We start from the raw sequence: 8,703 nt of genomic DNA, 5'->3' as shown, positions 1-8,703 counted from the left end.
TTTGGGGGAGCGGTTACGAAGCAGTGGACTCTAATCTGAAGAAATGGGTTTGATTCGCCACTCCTTCATATGCAGCCAGCTGGGTGACCTTGGTTCAGTCACAGTTCTCTCATAGTTGTTCTCTCTCAGTCCCATTACCTCACAGGGTGTCTGTTATGGAGAGAGGAGGGAAGGAGATTGTAAGCCACTTTGAAACTCCAAGTGAAGGGTGGGGTATAAATCCATTCTCCTCCTCTTCCTCGTTTGTCTGTCATGCACAAATATCCCTTTATCCTCAAGGACTGAGAAAGGAGTAGTATGGCTACCAAGAGCCACCAGGGCATACTCTCACATCAGTCAAACAAAATATAATATACAACAGGGATGTCAAACGTGCAGCTCACAGGACAGATCAGGGCATCTGTCGGGCCCTTAAGCAACTGCCTCTCCTGCTTCCTTCTCCAGTTCACTACAGCTGTGTAGCAGCTTGCTTTGCCAGACTCTTTCAAGCACACAAGATAGATAGTGAAGCCTCTGTTCTCTGCATTAGCTGAGAATCCTCTCCCTCCTCCTTCCAGGGGGAGGGAGGGAATGAGCCAGAGTTTGCTTTCTAGCCAAGCTCCTCAATTATATAGGCAACAAAGGCAAGCCTTTCTTCCCTTCCATTGGCTTAGGCTCCTCCCCTGTGCTCGGCTGCCTCAATTGCACAGGAGAAACACTTTTAAGACCAACTAAGTTTTATTCAAGGTATGAGTTTTTGTGTGCCTTGGTACAGTATTTATTTTCTTGGGCTCATTAAGCTGTGTGGGTTTTGTTGGGCTTGTTATGCTGTGTGGGTTTTGTTGGGCTCCTTATGTTGTGGCTCTCCTAAGTGCAACTGGGTTCCCCTCCCCTTTATTACAGTATTCATGCCCTCATGATCCAAAACTTCTCAATAGGAAAGCAATGTGAACTATTTAGATGAGGGATAGCAACAAGCCAGTGAGGTGGATTAGGCTGAGAGAGTGTGTCTAGACCAAGTTCACCCAGCACATTTCCTTTGTAGACTGGGGAATTTGAACCTAGACTTCCCAGATAGCAGGTTGTGACCACTATATATGGCTATCTCCCTGTTCTTGCACTGCCTCATAACAGCTGCAGTTATTTTTCTGGGAAGTCTCTAGTTTTGTAGATGAACACATAGCCCTCACTCTGTGCCTTCACAAGTTCATGACCATCACACAAAGCAACTCATGTACAAAAGCTTGCATTGCCCAGCTATTTCATGTTTTCTTCTGGGTCATAGGCTCAGAGCACTGACCATGAGATTTCTGTAATGAATGTCAATAAATCAAAAGTAGGTTTGCAGCTTACAGATACACATCTGAATAGTGTACTCAAGAGTGCTATAGCACAGACATTTTGATGCAATAATTCAGAGCAAGAGATGTCAGTTATCAGAGACTGTTAAATAAACAAAATATTGCAAGAGTGCTAATGTTTTAAGTATGTTTTTATTTTAAGTTTGTGTTTGTGTCTTTTATAAAGTTTATATCTCTGCTACCTGGCATTATATTTTATGAAACACATGGCCTGGCCCATTTATGTCAGATCCAACCCTCATAACAAATGAGTTCAACACTCCTGATATATGAGGACCATTCCCCCCCTCCCCCCATGGGAGAATTTTCTTCTGGTCTCCGCCATGCAGAATTCAGACTGTGATAAATATATAGGTGTTTTAAATTACAAGTTGTCATTCTTACCTGATCAAGTAAAGTGAGAGGATATTAACATGCAAATTCTATTTTTTTATCATTTCCACAAGATCCTGATAATCTCTCCAGTATGGAAATAAAACACACAAGTGGTGAAGCTGTATTCTAACAGCACTCCTCAAAATGATAAGCACTGTGGGAACATGTTTAAAAACACTGATAGCACAGATGTGTGGCAGGGTGGTCAGCTGAGATGCAGGATTACTGTCAATGAGAGGGTGATGAGTATGTGTAGATTAAGCGCTTGAGTGAAAATAACAGCTGTTTTATTCTCAATCCAGATAAGTAAGAAGCTAAAATGATAAATTGTGAGGCAAGCCCTTTAAGGAATGGCCAGTAGTAGATCCAACTTTATCTGTTTTCACTGGGAGAAAATCTTTTTTTGAGCAGAGTTCAGAAAACTGTATTAAAACTGCTTTGGATGTTTCTGTTCTCCATAATATGGATTCTGGGGGGTCCAATTTCAAAACCCTGATATACCAGAAATTGTGATGCCCTTGGAAAAATGATCAGAATCACATTTCCTTTTCACCTCAATATTACTTCACATATTAGATGTCCCATATAATCACCTGATAACTTCTACAGCAAGGCCTTAATTACTCACGAGAATTTTTAAAATCCAGTGTTTTTCTTAGTGGGATGCTTATGAGAGTTTATCCCCTCAGCAGTGACAGCACAGCAATATCCTGCCCACAGGGAAAGAGGAGGTGGTCATTCTTAGCTCTGTCAGATTCAGGTGTAGGAAGGAAAGAAGGAGCAGGAATATTTTAGTCCGTAGCAGTTCAGCGTTACAGTTACTGTTTTTAAGGTTGCCAGCTCCAGGTTGAGAAATAACTGGAGATTTTGGGATTGGAGCCTGATGGCAGTGGGTTTTGAAGAGGGGAAAGACTGTGGGGTATAATGCCATAGAGTCCAACTTCCAAAGTGGCCATTTTCTCCAAGTGAACAGATCTCTGTCACCTGGAAATCAGCTGTAATAGTAGGAAATCTCCAGCCACCACCTGGAGGTTGGCAAGCCTCATTTTGTGTGACAATTTCGATCATCCTCTGTTCTGATCCTGTTAGCACATTTATACTAGCAATGATCAGTGTAGGGATTAAAAGAGCTGACCTCTGTCTTGGCATGTCTGGAAACCTGAACCACTTACAAAAGCACCCCAGTCACCAGAGAAAGGTGAAATTGGGAAGCATTCATAATCTGTTCCCCTTGCTAAAGCATTTTAACATATTCCTAAATGGTAGACATTACTTTTAAAACAAACAAACAAACATTTTCCTTCAGGAACAGCAGAAATCTCATTTCCCACTTTTATGTTCACATAGGAACGCTGTACTATGGGTTATATCAAGAAAGAGAGTGACTGGCCCACAGAAATCTAGTGAGCTTCCTGGCTGGGAGGAGATTTTAATTCTGGCCTTCAGAGCTGGTATAATGAGTAATTTCAGTATTATTCTGGGTTCAAGTTCCATTTTGGCCATGAAGAGTCCTCATTAGGTGGCTAATCTAATTAGTTGGCACGACTATCTTTCAGTCAGTCTCACTGGCTTGTGGAAATAAAAATGGAGAAAGAAGATCCATATATGGGAGCCCTAGAGCCAAGCAAGAATCAAAATATAAGAGACAGGTCTCCCTAGCCCTAGTCTGACACTCTAATCACTCTGGCCATCTATTCACAATTTTCTTCAGATTCAATTCACCTGATTTAAGGTGATTGCTTTGATCCACATTTCAATGTTTGTTATTCTGTATATAAAAATGTACTCGGAGTCTTTTTAAAAATGACATTCATTTGTATGAATATGCTGCTGTAGCAAATAGGTTTGGTGGAGAAACTTCAGTTTCACATTGTTTTAAATAACCAATTTTTGTATGTCTTGTTTTTTTAAAATATGCTGATTTGTGTTATAGAAATTCATGATTTAAGGAACTTGGAACTGGAAGGATTGACTTCTCTTTTAGGAAATATTTACATGATACGACAAACATGTGCTAGGTATTCTTAGAGAAGAATTATTGTGGTAGGGAAGAAATGCATTTTTGGGATAGAGGTCTGACCTGAGTAAAACCTTTGTCAGAAGGTTTTAAAAGTTTTTTTTCTTTCTGGGCAGAGAACAGGCAGGTAGGGGGGAAGTCAGTTCAATGGCTTTCCAGTCTCACCTCAGCTACCTCTTAAGACATGCTAATAGGTCCAGCTAGCGACAATAGGATGGGCTGGACTCCTCCCCTCCGCTCCAAGCAGGGAACAGAGATTTGGAGGTATTTAAGTACTAAAAGGATTTCCAGGAAGGAACTTGTAGAGACTTCAAGAAAAGTTTCTTTGATCCTGCCTGACCTGGTCAGTGGGTGTGGAAAGGAGGAGGATAAAAATCTTGGGAGCAAGGAGGAGGGCTCTTTTGGTGCTGATTCCATCAAAGCAGACAGAGCTCTTGAGTGAGGTCTGGAGGCAGTGGCCATTGCCATATGCTGGCCTAAAGAAGCATCTGGTAACTTTCTAAGCTAAGGATCCTGCCTTATATTTAACAACCCATAGGGAGGGACAGAGGAATTTTACCCTTTTCTTTTGAATCTTTTGCTCAGTCTGGTACTGTGCTAAAAGTATGCTTGTGAACATTTCCTTTAAAATAAATGCTTTATAACTTTTGATCCTGGTATTGGTTCTCTGTGCTGCAAAGACTTCTGCCGTCTTGGACATGATATAAAGGGGGGCGCAGTCAGTTGACAAGTAACTACTCCCCTAATAGTGCAACCAGACTCTGGACTAGGGTTGTCAAGTCTAACTCAGATAATATCTGGGGACTTTGGGGGTGGGGCCAGGAGACTTCCCCGAAGATAAATAAATAAAAACACAGCAGTGCAGTTCCCCTGAATACAGTCTTCATTTCCTCACCCAAGCAGCTGCAAATCATCTCTCTTTCTCTCTCTCTCTTACACACACATACACACAAAAGCAAAAATAAAACAGTTTGCAATCCCACACTTGTGTGGTCTCACTGGGCCATTTACTCAGGAGTTGCTGAACTTCCAATAACACAAGGAAACCAAAAGTTCATGTTTACCTTTTACTATGCAAACAACCTCTGGAAAGCTTGTACAACAAACAGAGGGACTGGGCTGCTTTCACAACTACTGGGAGTAGCCACGTTGTTCTGCTTGCTCACCCCGCCTCCATTCAGACTTAAAGACACAGACATACCATCCAAAAAGGAAACCTTTGCAAGCTTTCTCCTAGCGCTCTGAAGGGGAAAGGCACATGGTAGCTATGGGGGCGGAGCTTCTCCCCGCTGGCCAGTTGACTGGGGGTGGGCAGGAGCCTGGAAAAGCAGGAGAACTCCCGCTGGAACCTGGTGATTGGCAAGCCTGCTATGGGCAGCAGGAGACACAGAGTCAAGGCTTCAGAACATGGAAGGAAAGCTGGGAGTCCTGACCCTCCCAGTAGGCAATTCCTACAAAGGAACAGCGCCTGCAGGCCAGAGCAGGACTGCTCTGCTGCTGTGGTGTTTTTAAAAGTTCCACTAACCAGACGGTCGGCAAGATGGCGCGGTGAAGGCAGAGCGACTATCCAAGTGCTCTTGGTAGACGCCTGAATTGCGAGCCTTTTGGGCGTCCCTCGGCGTGCTACTCCGGTGTACCCCTTGGGTTCTGCTCTCAAGAGGCGTCTGGGGACGCCTCCGCAGCTGAAGGGAGCTGGCAGAGGGCCGAAAGGAGCGGCGGAAGCTTCTCCGATCGACTCCCTGCCTTCCCCGGGCAGAGACTTGCAATGCCTTCGGGCACTAACCGGGCCGCCGAAAAGAAGGAGCGCTTGAGACGTTAGCGTGTGGGAACCTACAATAGCCCAACGTTTGTTAAAAGGAGCATTTGAAGGGAAGGACTGTGTTGAAAGAGCTGCATGTACGGGACTGTAAGCATTTTGTGAAAGGAAAACTTGAAAGAGAAGCTTTGGTGGCGTGGTGCGGAACGGAGCGGCAGAAAATGGCGGTGTTGACAGCGGACAGCGGTAGCCGCTTTTGAAGAGGGTAAGCGTTGGATTTCTTCTCTCCCTTGAATAAGACCTTGATAAAACAAGCTGAGACAAAGAAGTAGAGATTTGAGATACAGAAATAGAGAGACTGAGTATAATTGGACCCAGTGAATGGAGAAAAAGAACGGGACAAGAAAGTTGGAAAGAGGGGAAGAAGAAAGTTTGAACGGAAGGTAATGAGTAGGGTAAAGTGAGAAGGGGGGGGAAGGTGAAGTAGGGAAGAAGCTGGTAGAACGGTGGACTGGAAGGAGATCGGAAGAGTGGAAAGAGAGAGAGAGAAAGAACCGAAACTAAGGTGAAGAACATGGAGTAAAGATGGTGGAAGGTGCTTGAACTGAGGGGTGAGCGTGGAGCCGGGAACGAAAGAGGAAGGACAGGTGTGGAAATACAAAGGAGGAGGAGGGGGTTTTTAGCGACGGTTCTCGCCGCGGCCACCTCCCCCTTGAAGAGTGGGGTCGGAATGGAATAGCTCAGTCAAAGATTCTAACTATAGGATACTGGACTATATAACCTTCGTTTTTCCTGCTTTGTGCTGACTGGACATTCGTGATTTTGGAGTGAACTGGATTGAGCACTAACTCTAGACTGGATATTAACTATACAAAAGGGTGAAGACATAGGTTGGAACTGGATCTTAAAGTGAAGCCTGCTGGGAAGAAGAAAGGAGGAGAAAGAGAAGCAAGGGATGCTGGGACTAAGGAGGGTGAAGTATATGCTGATATAAATGAACTAATAGCCTAACAAATATTAACTGAATAACAAATATTAACTGACTTTGGAAATGAATGAATTTTCTCTGTATTTTTGATGCTGTTTCTTACACTACTTGATAATATGTTTAGAGTTGGATTGTTTTAGTTTATAATTATTATTGCTTATAACTAGTTAGTGAATTAGGTATTATTTACTGGGTACTATCTTATGAGAAGCTCTGGGAAGGAGAGTAGAACATTATAGAAAGAAATAAAGCAACTAAACTGGTAAGAACTATAAAATAGTAGGTCTAGTGTATAAAAACCTTAAGCACCAGGTTAGGTATTGTTGGAAAACTTTCCTAGATCCTGGTGAAGAAGGAACGAGAGATCAAATAGAATCCTTAAGGGAGGGAAAATAAAGTGGCAACCATTAGTCCAAGATATAAAATGGATGTTAAAATCAAGAAGCTAGCACAAGCTACACCTCCAGGTGCGGGGAAAACTGTTACATCTGCTTTAAATCAAGATGCAGTAGAAAAGCTTCAGAGTATGATGCAAGCAGGCTTTAAACAAAACCAGGAGGCTCTTGAGGAGATAAAGGCAGACCTTAAAGAAGACATTAAAAAAACAAACCAAAGAATGGATGAGTTCCAGAAACAGGTGTTGGCAAATACACAGCAAACCCATAAGTTGTCTGCCAAAGTCGATGTTTTAGACGAACAGGGGAAAGCAATGGCTGCTAGCATGAAAGAAATAGAAAGAACAACATTAGATCTGGAAGATAGAACATCGAAAATGGAAATGGAGAGAGCTAGGTATAAACTGAGGTTTCAAAACATAATAGAGGAAAAAGGTGAAGATATATATAAGAACATTGAGGAAATCCTAACAACAGGAGAGGATCAGCCAATTAAAGATATAATGCAAGAAGTTGATTGGATAAGAAGGGTTGCAACAACATACACTAAAAAATCCAATCTACCTAGAGAAGTTCATGTGAGATTCTTGAAGGTCTCAACATGTGAAAAAGTCCTGAAAATGGCTAGAGAAAATGACTTGAGGTGGAAAGGGAGCAAAATCCAAGTGCTGAAGGATATACCATGGAGTATAAGGCAGAGAAGAGAGAGGTACAAAAAACTGACGGTTTGGCTGAGTAAACAATCCATCTCCTTTAGATGGCTAGTCCCAGAAGGGATTTTTTTCATCTTTCAAAGTAAAAGGATCAGCTTAACCTCTGTGGAGAAAATGCAAGAATTTTGGAGGGAAAATGTAGACATAGAGGCTCAAGAGTCTCAAGAGTCAGATGAGGATGAGGATGAGGATCAAGAAGAAGGGGAAGAAGCAGGTGGAACCAATAAAGAATGTGCCAAGAAGAAAACAAACGGAAAGACAAGGATAAAGACAAGACTACAAGTCCTAAAAGAAAGGGGGAAATTATTAGATAGTAATTTACAGATGGAAAAATGAAGAAAGGGGGACTCAAGATCACATCGGTGAATATAAATGGTTTGAATGCACCGCAAAAAAGGAAGAAGACTTTTCATCAACTGCAAAAAACTAACTCAGATATAATATGTATGCAAGAGACGCATATCAAGGAGGAAGACCGAAATTACCTGCTGAATAAAAAATTGGGAACCCTATATCACTCCTCAGACCAAAAGAAAAAAAAAAGAGGAGTGGCTATATACATCAAAGAAGGGATAGAATCCAAGCTACTTCATAGGGATGAAATAGGGAGAATAGTTCTGGTAGAAATTGAATTGGAAGGCCAAAAAACGATTGTGGGAAATATTTATGCACCCAATAATAATCAGGAAAAATTCTTCGTTGGATTACATCAAAAATTGACGGAATTTGAAGCAACAAATTATTGTATCATGGGAGATTTTAATGCAGTGGTTGATGTTTATAAAGACAAAAAAATTGGGAAAAAGAAGACCAAAAAGATACGTGGCTCTCTACCGAAAACATTCTTTAAAATGATGGATGAGCTAAATATGATAGATGTCTGGAGAATGAAGAATCCTCAAACAAATGATTACACCTTCTACTCTCAAGTTCATGATTCTTGGTCGAGAATAGATATGGGATGGATGTCAACTTCAGTGGCAATAAAGGTGGATAAAGCGGATATACTTCCTAAAACCTTTGCAGATCACAGCCCAGTGCAGATAACCTTAGAAAAAGCAAGATGGAAACCTCGCTGGACTCTGAATCTCCAAATATTGAAAGATAAGAAATTTGTGG

Source organism: Heteronotia binoei, chromosome 8 (assembly GCF_032191835.1).
Source record: "Heteronotia binoei isolate CCM8104 ecotype False Entrance Well chromosome 8, APGP_CSIRO_Hbin_v1, whole genome shotgun sequence".
Taxonomy (NCBI): Eukaryota; Metazoa; Chordata; class Lepidosauria; order Squamata; family Gekkonidae; genus Heteronotia; species Heteronotia binoei.
This window is presented reverse-complemented; position numbering follows the sequence as displayed.